General features: G+C 37.4%; 2 protein-coding genes across 14 annotated transcripts in view; one reads left to right on the forward strand and one right to left on the reverse strand.

The window, feature by feature from the left end:
• Positions 1-7,892, reverse strand: part of LOC134529870 (voltage-dependent calcium channel type D subunit alpha-1) — a 406,577-nt gene extending 398,685 nt beyond the window's left edge. For 5 of the 13 annotated variants that reach the window (XM_063364406.1, XM_063364402.1, XM_063364405.1 and 2 more), the window contains exon 1: positions 7,613-7,864. The gene's annotated coding sequence lies outside the window, so the exon portion shown is untranslated. Of the gene's footprint in view, positions 1-7,612 lie in introns of all 13 variants that reach the window. The other 8 variants (XR_010074727.1, XM_063364408.1, XM_063364407.1 and 5 more) reach the window with 3 other exon arrangements.
• LOC134529004 (proline-rich protein 36-like) overlaps positions 1-13,403 on the forward strand; it is a 52,328-nt gene that overhangs the window by 34,199 nt on the left and 4,726 nt on the right. The window lies entirely within an intron of this gene.

Raw genomic sequence — 13,403 nt, forward strand, 5'->3', positions numbered from 1 at the left:
TAAAAACCCTATAAAGCATTTTTGCAGGATGTTTTTATAACATTGATATAATCAAAGTGCAAAATCAGTTAAGTTAAATATTATTTGAGCTGGAAAAAAATGTACAGAATATAAATAACGAAAAAATTTTAAAAAATCACTGTGTTTAGTATATTAAACATTTCATTATTATTTTATTTGTAAATAGGAAAAGTAACACTGGCGCATAAAACAGTACATATCATTTAAATTTTAATTAATGTAATAAAAAGCTATGACCAATTCAGGTCGGACAAGGCTACTAAAACGACATGGAACACTACAGTCGTAGAGTGAACGTAGAGGTGGAGTGGAGTGGATGTGGCCTACATATACTGGCTTTACTGAGACCGGGATCACGATAAACAAGTAGCAAATAAACCGTTTGCTTGTACGTTAACCTAGTAATTTCAAGTGTTGCATCACGATGCTTCTCATTAGCACTTAAAATTACGCTGAAGAGTGAAACATGTTGCAAAAAATGATGAATAGTTTCAATTCGGAAATTATTTTAATAAATGTATAACAAGGATATTTGTATCATTATTGAACTGTGATATGTGGTGTTCGTGAGTTATTTAAACCTAGAAGACAAGTAAACGATAACTCGTAAATTAATCAAATATTGTTACGATTTGTGGGGGGAGAACTACTCGGTTCGTAAGGGATAGCTCAATTAATTAGTACAGTTTTATATATTATTAATTTCTACAGTATAAATTTATTACTGCACTCAATATCTCTGTGCACAACATTTAGTCTTACACTTATCATTGTAACATTAACACTTTCCACTGGAGCTTGGCTCGACAGTGACTCGCTCTTCTGTCCGCTTCTGTCCGCTTCCTTCGCACACTCACCCACACCGCGCCGCAGCACAGTCCCCAACTATCACTCGCCAGGCCTTCACTCGCAGGTATCGCCTCCCGATAGGTCCGGTTCGCTCAGCAAGGGCTACTTTACCTCCTCACCTCTCGCTGATCGCACGGGTATCGCCAGTATCAATCCCGAGTGATAGACTGTCTCCCCTACTCTCAGAACTCCCACGGAGGCCGGCGTCATCGCTTATATACCCGTGGCGTCCTTCTCGAAGGGACGAGTGCGGCTGTGACGTATCGCGTCATCCCGGGCCGACCCGACGCCTGAAACAGCCAGTAGAGCGATGCTTATTCACGCCACTCCTCGCGGCGGCCACTAAAGGTGACAATAGCCCGAGGCGGGACGGTGCGCGGGGAGTGGGTAGCGAGGACCCTTGTTATCCGGCCAGGCACTCGTGGTACGCCTTATGCGTGACGTCAGTGGCCATGCGTGGCCGCCAGCCCGCTCCGAACCTGACACACATCGCTATCTTCTCTCTCACGTTCGTAACAATATTGACGAATGCATTTTATTTATTGCCACATAAACACATTCAAATATTTTATTCATAAAATGATTGTAATTCTGGCAATATTTTTGTCGCAGAACTACATTTTTAAAATTTTTAATGAAGTCTTTCCACTTGTATTGATCTAGCTCTAGGTGTGCTTGAGGACCATAATTTGGTCATGTGTTCGACTTAAACCTACATTTACACTTGCGAACATGCCTGTATATAAATGATAGGATGCTCTTTGGGTGGAAGTCGTTACCCCAAACATGTGCACTGTTTTTGTACCAGGAAAAATATTTAGGGAAAATTGGTGCAACGTAATGTTTACGAGACATACAAGAAAAATATTGCAATGATACTTGCATTTTTAAATAAAGCATATCTTAATATTGTTTTCTCTAAATACCGACGAGGTTCTTAGCCAATGTTTCAAATGTAATCACCAATTTTGTAAATTTTTCGATTCGATTAATATACAAGCCAATAATTATACTCTATAATTCCCACAAATAATACACGAACCAATTGCTGCTTACTCCTCTAACTCACCTCCCTTTTCAAATCATAATAAAATTTACTTACTTATGCATGTAACCTTAAGGGTGTATGACCCGTTCCAGGTCATGATTTTAGATTTATATTAATCACTGATCAACTTTCAGACATTTTCAATCGTTTAACTTTCACGAAATGAAAAATATATATAGTTGCATACTTTTTGCATAATTAGCTGCCAAAATTACATTTTTAACCTTTTTGGGTTGTACAAATAATGAGAATTTAATTTATTGCAGAACTGAAACTTTTTAGGATTAACTGCAATGCCACTGGCTACTTCAAGAAATGGTTTGCATTTCTATCACAAAAACTCATTTCATGTTTCTTGGCTGTCAAGATCATACAAATTTTCAGAATTTTGAAATGTCAGGTAAAATTAATTAATATTTTCTGAAAGAAATGCAAACCATTTCTTGAAGTAGCCAGTGGCATAGCAGTTAATCCTAAAAAGTTTCAGTTCTGCAATAAATTAAATTCTCCTTATTTGTACAACCCAAAAAGGTTAAAAATGTAACTTTGGCAGCTAATTATGCAAAAAGTATGCAACTATATATATTTTTCATTTCATGAAAGTTAAACGATTGAAAATGTCTAAAAGTTGATCAGTGATTAATATAAATCTAAAATCATGACCTGGAACGGGACATACGCCCTTAAAATAATTTATGCAAAGATTCTTTTTTTTTTTATCAATATCAACTAACTGAATGGAGGTTTTCATGAAATACGTCAATCTAAAATATTCTCGGTTTTAAGACTAGAAGGAAAAAACATTAATCAACAATAGCCTTCGTCAACTTTATCCCCCAAAAAATTAAACCGTTACAACTGTAGGGGAAGCGAGCACACAATAGGCCAATCAAAGCCCCATTTATCATAAATAGTGACCTCCACCCCCACTGATCACTTACCAATTAAAAACCCATTAAGTCCAATTAATAGTGCAAATGTATATGTGCCCAATTACCCCTCCAATACCTATGACTCGTTTGCCACCTGCACTGACACCATTCTCCCCTCTGGCACTGTGTTAATTAAGGATCCCATTAATCTTAATTAGTGTATATGACTCATCATGCACTCAATTGGTTCCAAGAGGTGTGCGTACCCCCTTTCCCCTTCATTCTATCGCTCACCAACACTAATCCCCCCACTCCTAGCCTTCTATCACGTATTGATTTTTTTAAAACTGTGTGTCTAGAGAAATACCCTCCCCCCTCACCTTTTCAGAGCATTGACTTTTTTTTTCCCCTGCACTATCGCTCGCCAACTCGGGTGAGTGTTAATTTTTTTTTCTCGAGTAGAATGTCTTGGTTATTGATTGGTGGGTGATCCCTCTCGGCAGCCATGTTGGTTCTGGAGTCCGCGGGCTGGCAGGCACTGCTGTAGGTGCTGATGATGTCACAGTTAATTCCAGTGCCACCATCACAGAGCTGTATTGATTTTTAAATAAGTGTTTACGGCGGGTGCAATTAGAACCACAAGAGCAGGAATGATCTCTTGATCATGAGGCAGTACTAACCACATGACCACGACCACAGTTGAGGAAGAGATAGATAAATGAGGTATGTATGTTGCGTCTAGACTAATGTCGAAGATGTGTATGAATGTAGGCAGCCATTGTGGCTGCCGTATTGTGTCCAACATATTGAAGAATGCTGAAAATATATAATGAAGACAATATTTCATGAAGAAAGCAGCCATCTTGGCCGACATCTCATAAGATGAAATGTAATGGCGGCCATCTTTGCCGACGTCGCTAGACCAATATCGTGGACATCTTGTAGAAAGTTCTAATAAGTTGCACAAGAGTAGTGAAGAAGACAGCCATCTGGGGAGACATCTCTGTCAAATTCATACACAATGATGATGAAATGTGTGTGTGTCTATCTTGGCAAATGGAAAAAGCTGAAAAAATGTAATGACGAAAACAAGAATAGTTCAAATGTGCTGGTGGCCACTTTGTCTGCTGTGAAAGACTGTGTATAGGGACTCTGTGCAGAGCTTGGTGATTCGACACATATGTAATCATGTAATCTAAGAAATGTGTCTCTTAAATTTATTATGTTAAATAATAACACAGTGATAATCAATGCCATGCATATATATATTTTTAAATTAAAACAAATAATAGGCTATTACTCATATTTGCCAAGTATTGAATGTGTTCCCTATCCTCAGAGAGAGCAAATTCAACACAAATGAAGAAATGCAATGTAATGTTTCAAAAATTCCAGTGTAGGTAAAACAGTATCTTTGAAAGTGGTGGCTATGATAGCGGACACTACAATAGCTGACGATCTGATTGACACTACTGCACTCTAGCGGGTACTAATAAACCAATATGATGGTAGAGCACTCTAGCACAGAAAACAGAATCTAAACTGCTAGCACACAATATGGCCGCCGTGACGTCATACTGACTGCAGTAATGTATGCCTCAATATTGGTGGTGAGGAGTCAGTCGCCCGGTAAATATTGTGGAGGAATAATATACCTATTTCATTTTTTTTACAAGTGCATCTTTTGAGCTTTTGACCCAGCACCATTTCAACCCGTGACGTAAAATATTTATTATATTTTTTATTATATTTTTATTATATTTTTATTATATTTTTTATTATATTTTTTTATTATATTTTATATTAACTTTTATTTGAATTGCACTAGGAGGGTTGAACAGGTGACCCCAAAGTCCATGACGGAATTACTTTTTAATTTAATTTTTTTTTTTTAAATTTTAGAAATTGTTTTGAGTTTTTAGGGAAAAAACATGATCGAAGTGTCGAATTACATTCGAGTTGTCATATTTTAGGTCAAAGGTCAAAACCATCCGAGATGGAGGCCGTGACGTCACAATCCAAGATGGCTGTCAACACCTCACACTGTAACCTGCCGCAGGACCGACCATAATAATATATACTACTCAAAAGGTGGGCTAAGTAGCCAAACAGAATGGACCTCAGTATCAATGTCAGTACTAGTTGAGTAACAAGAGCTTCTCTTTCACAACCGAAGAATTTACATCAAAATAGTTACTAATGTGTTGTTAATGACGTACATATATAACTACAAAAATTACACTTACACCCGTAAGAGAAACAGCTCGCAAAGCATTATCCATGTCATACACACATTAGGCTTACAAGGCTAGGTTTATAACGCAAAAAGGTAATAATGCTACCCGCAATAAAAGAAAACTATGGTAATTTATAAAACGCAAATCGCAATTCTTTAACAGCCTTACAACTGCAAATTGTGAAAGTGTAAAAAAATTTTCTTCAATGAGCATTTTTATAATTATTATTTCGTGCGAAAACGTGTGAAATTATTGATAGTTGTATTGAAAAGCGTAATTTGCTTTCACTGTGTGAAAACGTGATGCATGTAATAAAAAGAAAATCTTACATTCTACACACATTTAGTCTGCATCTTTAAATGTTAGAAGGCGGAAACGTAAGATGTTTAAAACTGGCCGATGCATGCGTTGTAATTTTATGAGTTGCGTACTTTATAAACGGGTTTGTGAAAACGTAGTTATTTTATTTTCTGAGTTCTTGCGTTTCTTGCACGGTTCATAAACCTGGTATAAGTGTTATTTCTAATTCAGTAAGATTATAATACGGTTTAAAATATTAATATATTTAATGTTTTAAGTTTTAAGACTACTAACAATTATTTAATCAAAATTAAATAATACATATCATAGTCGCCTAATTTTATATTATTCGTAGGTAATTTTTTAATACGAAAAAATAACCAGGCAGGTTAGGCTCTATAATCTTATAAAACCACATAAATGATGGAACACAGGTCGTAAACATTTTTATTGTATTTGAAACAACTTTCAAAGACTAAAAAATATCAACAAACGTGGCTATCACCACGGCCAAATTACGAGCCATTTGTCACGTGGGTTAACGTACACGGAAGAGTTGGGAGTAACTAAACAATCTTCGCTGCGCATATTCGTACGCGTCCGTATCCGAATGCGTTCATAATTAAAACGCCTGCACTGCATTACTACGTTCTTGAATGAAACTATAAGTTTAACACAGGCGTGTATGTTCGATACGGTTGTGTTGGTCACAAAATTCCAAACTGACTTTCATCTTGTGAATTGTACATTTCAATACTCTCGATGGTTTTAGTAATTGGTATTGAGTAATAGGAAAAATGTTCAAAAGGAAAGTTAACATGAAGTTGGAATTTAACCTTCGTGTAGTGTATTTTTCTACCCTTCCGAAATTAACTTTATAAAAACACCCATGACAAAAGAACAAACCAGTTTTTTTTAGAACGAATATGTTACAAAAATAACGCCTACAAAACGTGGATCGGAGCAGTCCAAAAGGTGGTCTCGAGTGGTGGGCGTGAATGTGTAGCACTAAAATACGATACTCAAGACTTTCTGATGGAAAAAAAATATTAATTTGTACAACACACAATCGATGCAATCAAATATTACCTCTTCGTTATGTTCATGTTGGCAAACCGTTCGTACGAATCAAATTTTGAAACTAATTTATTGGCATTTTTGAATCAATTAAGCATAAAGGCAGTAAATTTGGCAGAGAACAGCACAAAACTTTGGATTTCTTGCGAATGACCACTACCAAAATATATTCTGCTGTATCATTAACACTGATATTTGGGACGGATACATTTAGTCAGTTCAAATTCTCAATCATCAGTATCTATTAAACAGAATTTTTCATAATAAAAATTGAAATATGTTCGTTCATACATTCAAAAATTTGTTTCTAGCGAAAAATAAATTAACAAGTACTGGCAAAATAACTAGAATATATATTGGACTTACGTTTTCTATTCAGGGTAAGAGTTTAATATTACGTATCCAAGTAATCCCTTCATCCTGATGCATGATTCTGCATACATTGATCCTATGGTAAAAGATGCTTGCTGTTTTAATTTAGTAAGTCGAAAGATCTTGTGCATTACAAAAATTTGTGATACAAAAATGAATTATAATATTAATTTGAATATGAAAAAAAAAAATTTCCGCAAGATCTGACATACAGTAATTTGATTGTTGTGTGATAATCGAGATTTTGTTTGGCCAGAATCTTTCGGCGTACTAAATTCAAACAGCAAGCACCATGTACTATAAGATCAATACACGATCATGCCATCAGGACCAAGGGATAAACTAGGATACGTGATACGGAATAGTTACAGATCCCCCCCCCCCTTAATCTAAGCAAGCAGAAGCACGAACACAAAACATGTTATATCAACACAATTTTTTTTTAATTTTAATATTTGTAGACGTATTTACAAACCATCGAAAGAAAAAAAGCCTTCCCGCGTGTATATCGGCACATGATTGAGCTGGTTTGGTATTGGCATTATCTGGGCTGTAATGTTCCGCACCACCAAAGCATCCCTCTCTCTCTCACTTCCTAAACAAACTTCAAATGCGGATATTTTTAGATCACGTTGGCCGTCCCTACGCCAAATGAACCATCTCTCACATGGCGTTCCTCACTACTTGGGTAGGAAACCGTGCTTGATAATAGCGTTACGGTTCGAAACGCTACAGAATTGTTCGGGGCGCTCTGCAAACTTGTGAAAAAACAGCGCTACGCTCAAACAACTACCAATGACAAACTATACATGCCATTCTTTCGAAACTTAACTTACCTATTTGTTTGTAGTTTGTATGGATGCCTCCCTCTTCGATGAACTACAGCGTGCTGACTTCACTACAAGAAGTATTGAGTAAAAACACTACCGTCAAAACACGAGACTACAACTAAATGGACTACAGTGCCGACGCTAAGCCAACACTACTAAGAATGTAGTGCCCAGCCTGGCCATCGTCCAATTTCACATGACCCTACAAGTGATCAGGGCTGCCACTTCACCTTGTCGCCGCACATTTCCCGGCCAGCCACGTCTTCGGTCCGCGCGCCAACAGAAACAAAAACGAGCGCTGCGCGGAAGCTACTGTGCGCACAATGAGTGGCGCGGCCAGCGGCTGTTTCTAACATTAGGCTCGCGGCGTAGCGTCAGCCGAGCGGCCGGGCTGTGGCTTGCTGGCGTCTCAGAATACCTCCTGCAGCACAACGGCTGGCACACGCTCCAGTAAGTGTACGTTGCAGCTGTCTCAGGCACACGTATCCGCATTTACGATTTCAAACTCTTTACTTGATATGTACATTGTTAACTCCTTGGCGTACCTACCTAATGAATTATCCACACACTCATCGAAACAACAAAGTAGTATCTATTGACTCGCGTAACGAGCGCATGTAGTGTGAACGATAGAAAATTCCATTACACATATTAACTTGATTTTTTGATAACGTTAAAGGTTTTCTTTCAAAAAGTGGTCACTATTTTGACAAACGAAAGGTTGATACAAAAGCCAGTAATTTTTTGCCCTCTTGCTGTGTAAAACTCTCTGGATTTTAAAGTTTCCGTGTCACGCGTAGGAAATGTAGAGGAAATGCGCCAGTAATTCAGACATTGATAACCGTTCGGCCGAGGCGAGCAGAGAAGAGCCTAAACGCACATGATAGGCTCGAAGTGAGAACTGCAACACTTGGTGAATGAAGTGAATCAAGTTGGAGTCTGTGCTCCAGATGAGATGCTCAGACAATGATGAGTAAGTCCTGTTCGCATGATCCACTGCTCTCTTTTCACGTGATTAGAAAATCGCATTTTGACTAGCGTACATGCCCGAGTGACTGGGTACATGCTCATGCCCTACCCTATGATGTACAGACTTGGGGCAAAGCTGAACTACGTGTCAGACGATCCTCCTACACTGGAGTCAGCAACAAACTCAATCGGGAACTCAATTATATACACTCACAGTCGTTGGTATATAATGTAAGACAAAACAACAACAAAATTTTAGTAGCTGAACTGAAGGTTAGTTTACAGGTACATTAAACCTAGAAATAAAATAAATAATTAAAATTTTACTAATTTATTTTCAAAAACAGTTTGCATTTACTTGTATGTATGCTTGTTGGAATTAATACTTAATTTTTATTTAGTAAAATTCACTATTTTAAAATTAATAGCTACAAAAATAACAAATTGAGTGTATTACTTTATTCACGGAAAATTATATTGCTCTACAATGTACATAGTTACATATAAGATATGTACTGCCCGTACTTTATGCAGTGTAAGGAGGCTTGTATTTTTAGAGTAACTGGAATACAAAAATGTTATCTTTTATTTCAGAAATGTTAAATACTGGTATATGAGGGATGAGAGTTAGTCGTAATGTTGTCTTACTTTAAATGTCAAGTTTGCCCTAAAGAGCGGGAGAGAGCCTAAATAGTGCAAAATAACCAAAGCCAACAGAATGAGCTTTGTATTAAAATTTATTGAAATAATCAGTTGAATAAATAACAATAATTATAAATATAATTTTCTTAAAAGTTGTTTGAAAATTTAAAAAAAAATTAAAGCTGTTAATATGCATTTAACCACTTAGCATATTGCGATATTAATGTTTTAAGCCTAGGATTATTACATTTTTTTAAGTGACTATTATTTCTTTAATAACTATTAAATTTAGATTATTGCATTCCAGAATAGTTCCACTATCACGAAGATTTATTTGGCACGTTTTTATGGTTCGTAATTTCGTCCCCGATGTACACGAAAGCGACACTGGTCAACTGCCTAGCACTTTGACCTTTGACCTCGACCTTTACCTTTGTAGCCTTGTAGCCTCGGAGTCGTGTAGCCATGTAGCATTGTACCCATGCAGCCTCGTAGCCCAATGTCGTTGTAGCCTGATGGAGCTAAATGCAGATGGAGGCATTGTAGCTAACGGTATGTTGGCGATCGTATCCTGAGTTGAATGTTCGTGTGAATGTACGCCCTATTCGTTAAATGCGCGGGGTTAAGTCTATAGTATCGTTTCCTACTGATTGAATCGTATTCTACCATATCCTGCGATCGTATATCACCAATTTGAATTTTCGTCCAATTGTGCGTCCTTTCCGTTAATTTGCTTCCTTTTTTTTAATGTGCTTCTAAACGTGCTTCCTTTTCGTTGAGTGTGCTTCCATATGTGCTTTCTTTTGTCAAATGTGCTTCCTTTTATGAGTGCTTCCACATGTGCTTCCTTTCTGTCGAATGTGCTTCCGAATGCGCTTCCTTTTCATTGTGTGTGCTCCCAAATGTGCTTTTTTATAGTGTGCTTCCAAATGTGCTTCCTTTTTTGAGTTGCTTCCATCCAAATGTCCTTTTTTTTTTTATCTGCTTCCAAATGTACTTCCAATTTTGAATGTGCTTCCTTTTTTTGAATATGCTTCTAAATATCCTTTTAAGTAGGCTTCCAAATGTACTTCCTTTCTTGAGTGAACTTCCAAATGTGCTACCTTTTTTGAGTGTGCTTCCATAAATGTGTTATTTTCGTTAAATGTGCGTAGTCACGTCTGTAGTTAGGACAGAATATTTATTGGATCAAAAACCCTTGGCTATGTAGTATGCGTAGAGCATTTTTTAGGGTTTCTTGGTCCTTATTCAAGCTTAAAACATGTTTAGTTTTTGGTATATTTGCTTGTAGTAGATTATATCCATGATGTAGGTGTGACAGTTCAGAGACTCTTGTCTGGTTTAGATAGAACATAATTTTTTGAAATATATAAATTGTTTAGCCGAAGGCCTCGTGGTTCGGGGTCGCTAGACTTACACGTCTGAAATTGAACATAACCTGTTCGAAATGCCTACCGACTATAGAAAATAAGGCCGCTCGGATACTGACTGTATGTGCCTGGCCAACATATCTGACGTGCCAGGCCACCGACTAGGCGCACCTTGCCACCAACTGGATGTGTTAGCCTGACCAATCTTTTACGTCCGTAACTTTCCGCCACGACTTTTCCGGACCTAACTATGATTTCAATCGGGTGTTGCCCGCCCCCGCAACAATTTCCAGCACCGCGCGGTCATGCTAAATATTTCAGAAGTTGGCTGTCTGCATGACGTCATCGTCACGTGGTCAAGTTGCGATCACATAGAAGAATCTGGAAATAAAAGTTGTTTACTTTGATGGTGGTACAGTTACGGGTCTCAACTGTTTTCCGACTCAAGGCCGGCACCTTTACCACTCCTCCCAAATATGCGCCCTTAAGGGTAGATTGGGAGTCGGCTTACAGAACAGTTTAAAACTTCCAGAGAAAATAAAGTTTAGTCCAAACTGTCATGGGATTACTCCCCCCTTTGATCGGGAAGGTGTTAGAGCTTCAGCTATGGCCAGAGGCCATCCAGCATAGTCACCACTTTAGCCCCCTGCCTCACTCAGCTAACCAGACAGTTGGCTATGTCCTTAAGGGGCCCGCCTACCTGGGCACACATACGGTGTGCAGAGCTTCAGGAAAAACAACGCGATTTCAAAACTACTCAAGATATCCGAGTGGGGCCTATTTACGAATAGCATTTAAGAGTTCGCTGAGGCCCGAAAAGTACTTTTAAGTTCGGATTAAGTTTTTAAACTGTATTTTTAGAAGCGTTAAAATGCCTAAAACGCGTGTTTTCAGAGTAATTTTTAGGCATAAAACAATCAGTACAAATTCTTGAAAGCACTTAAGGGGCTTGCATAACACCTTTATCTTCATTTCTCCGCCATATAATGTTACGGTCACCGCTCAAATTTCATAGTTATCCTGTGACGACGAGACGAATGCGCGCCAGTTCAGAGCCTTGCGCTTAGAGGCTATACCGCGCTGGAAGCACCAGCTAGCGTCGCGCTTATCATTCCGCCTCACTAACACACATACACCCCTGACGAGGCGGGCCCCTTAAGACCATATTACCTGCCAGAAAGTCTAGTACATGCCTGGCTACAGTGTACAGTGTTCTAGGCGCGACTGTACTGTCCCTAATGCCTTCCCTCTTCCGCCCCTTCTTACACCAACACATACCCTTCCCGAGCCTACCTGAAGTGATTTCCGGAACTGAGCTGAAAGCTGCAAAGCGAAACCGAGAAAATAGGACCGTTATCACATATCTGATAAAGAGTTGTTAGCCTTGCATTGACACTTCCACTGCAAATTTAATTGAATGACCACATCGCGCAGGGCAGCCACCTTATATATCGGCCATCAAATTACCACTGTACGAAATTCAAATGATCAACATTAAAAAAGTGGGTTATTTCCTAATTCTGAAGGAATTTGTTTTAAAAAGTAAAATATTACTTCTTTATGCCGAAGCGAATCGTTGTCACAAGAAAGAGAAATACAGCAAAAATAAGATCAAGATGTACTTAGAGTTCTCCAGTCCAACAGGTATACTTTATTAATGTTCACTCACGAATTCACGGCAAAGTTTCACAAAAAATTGTTAAGATATGAAATAAATATTGTGCAGGGTAAATCAATCATGGACCTAAAGAAAAAAAAGCTAAAGCAATTAACACAATCAAATTAATGTCATCCTGGATATCGTGTTGCAGCAAAGATGAACAAGCATAAAGAAATTGACATTTAAAAAATACTAAGAACTTTTGTTTGCGGTAAACTGCCTTAAATGTACTACTTTTCAGAAAATATTTATTATTCTGAAAATGTATGTAAAAGCTGTTTTTGGAGATGCATTAAGAGGAAAAACCCCTCGGTAATAAAAGCTTGACCGCGAGAGAAAGCGATGCAAAGGAAATAGGTGTAATTTTTAACGTAGTCCACGTACCTATAACTTTAACATACCGAATTTTTATTGCCAGCCCAGAAAGCTGAGTATATGCTACGGTGATTTAGGAAAAAAAATAGAAACATAAGTTTGCTTGTAAAAGTGTATATTTAAGCATTTAATCATGAACATTTTCAGATAGATATATTTAAAACAAAACAAAAAGGCTCCCTTGATTTTTTTATATGGTTAAACATATCTTGATGTTACTGCGAGCCAAAAATAACATAAAAAACCATTGTTAAATTGTTTTCATTCGAATAAATATTTTATGGCAAACATTATAAAATACACGTTTCAGTACATATAAGATTCTCAAGTTTTTCAAAATATCAGGATGCGCAAGATTTTAATTTTGCGAGGGCACACAGACTCAAAGTAACTAGATGTCAAAACAATTATTTTTTGTAGACAAGCAAAGCAAACTTTCGTACACTTCAAACTTATTTTTGAGATTTCCATTTCGCGAAACAGCATAACAGTTATTTTCTATTATCATATTTATTTTTAATCATTGCAACATGAATTATATGAATTCTATTGAAGTGTGTTCAAATGTAAAATGTTTAGCTTGTATAATTACAAAAAAAAAAAATCCTTGGGAACTAGATTCTAAACACGTTTTTGAAAAGCACACAATCTTTTTCAGAGAACGGTAATTAAAATTTATAATCTTTGGAATACTTTCCAGCTTAAATTGTATGTCATTGTATGCAGTTTACTGATAGGTGCCTAAACAACTAAGATTCCAACACTTACAAAAACCTTTTTC

This window comes from Bacillus rossius, chromosome 2, assembly GCF_032445375.1.
Source record: "Bacillus rossius redtenbacheri isolate Brsri chromosome 2, Brsri_v3, whole genome shotgun sequence".
Lineage (NCBI taxonomy): Eukaryota > Metazoa > Arthropoda > Insecta > Phasmatodea > Bacillidae > Bacillus > Bacillus rossius.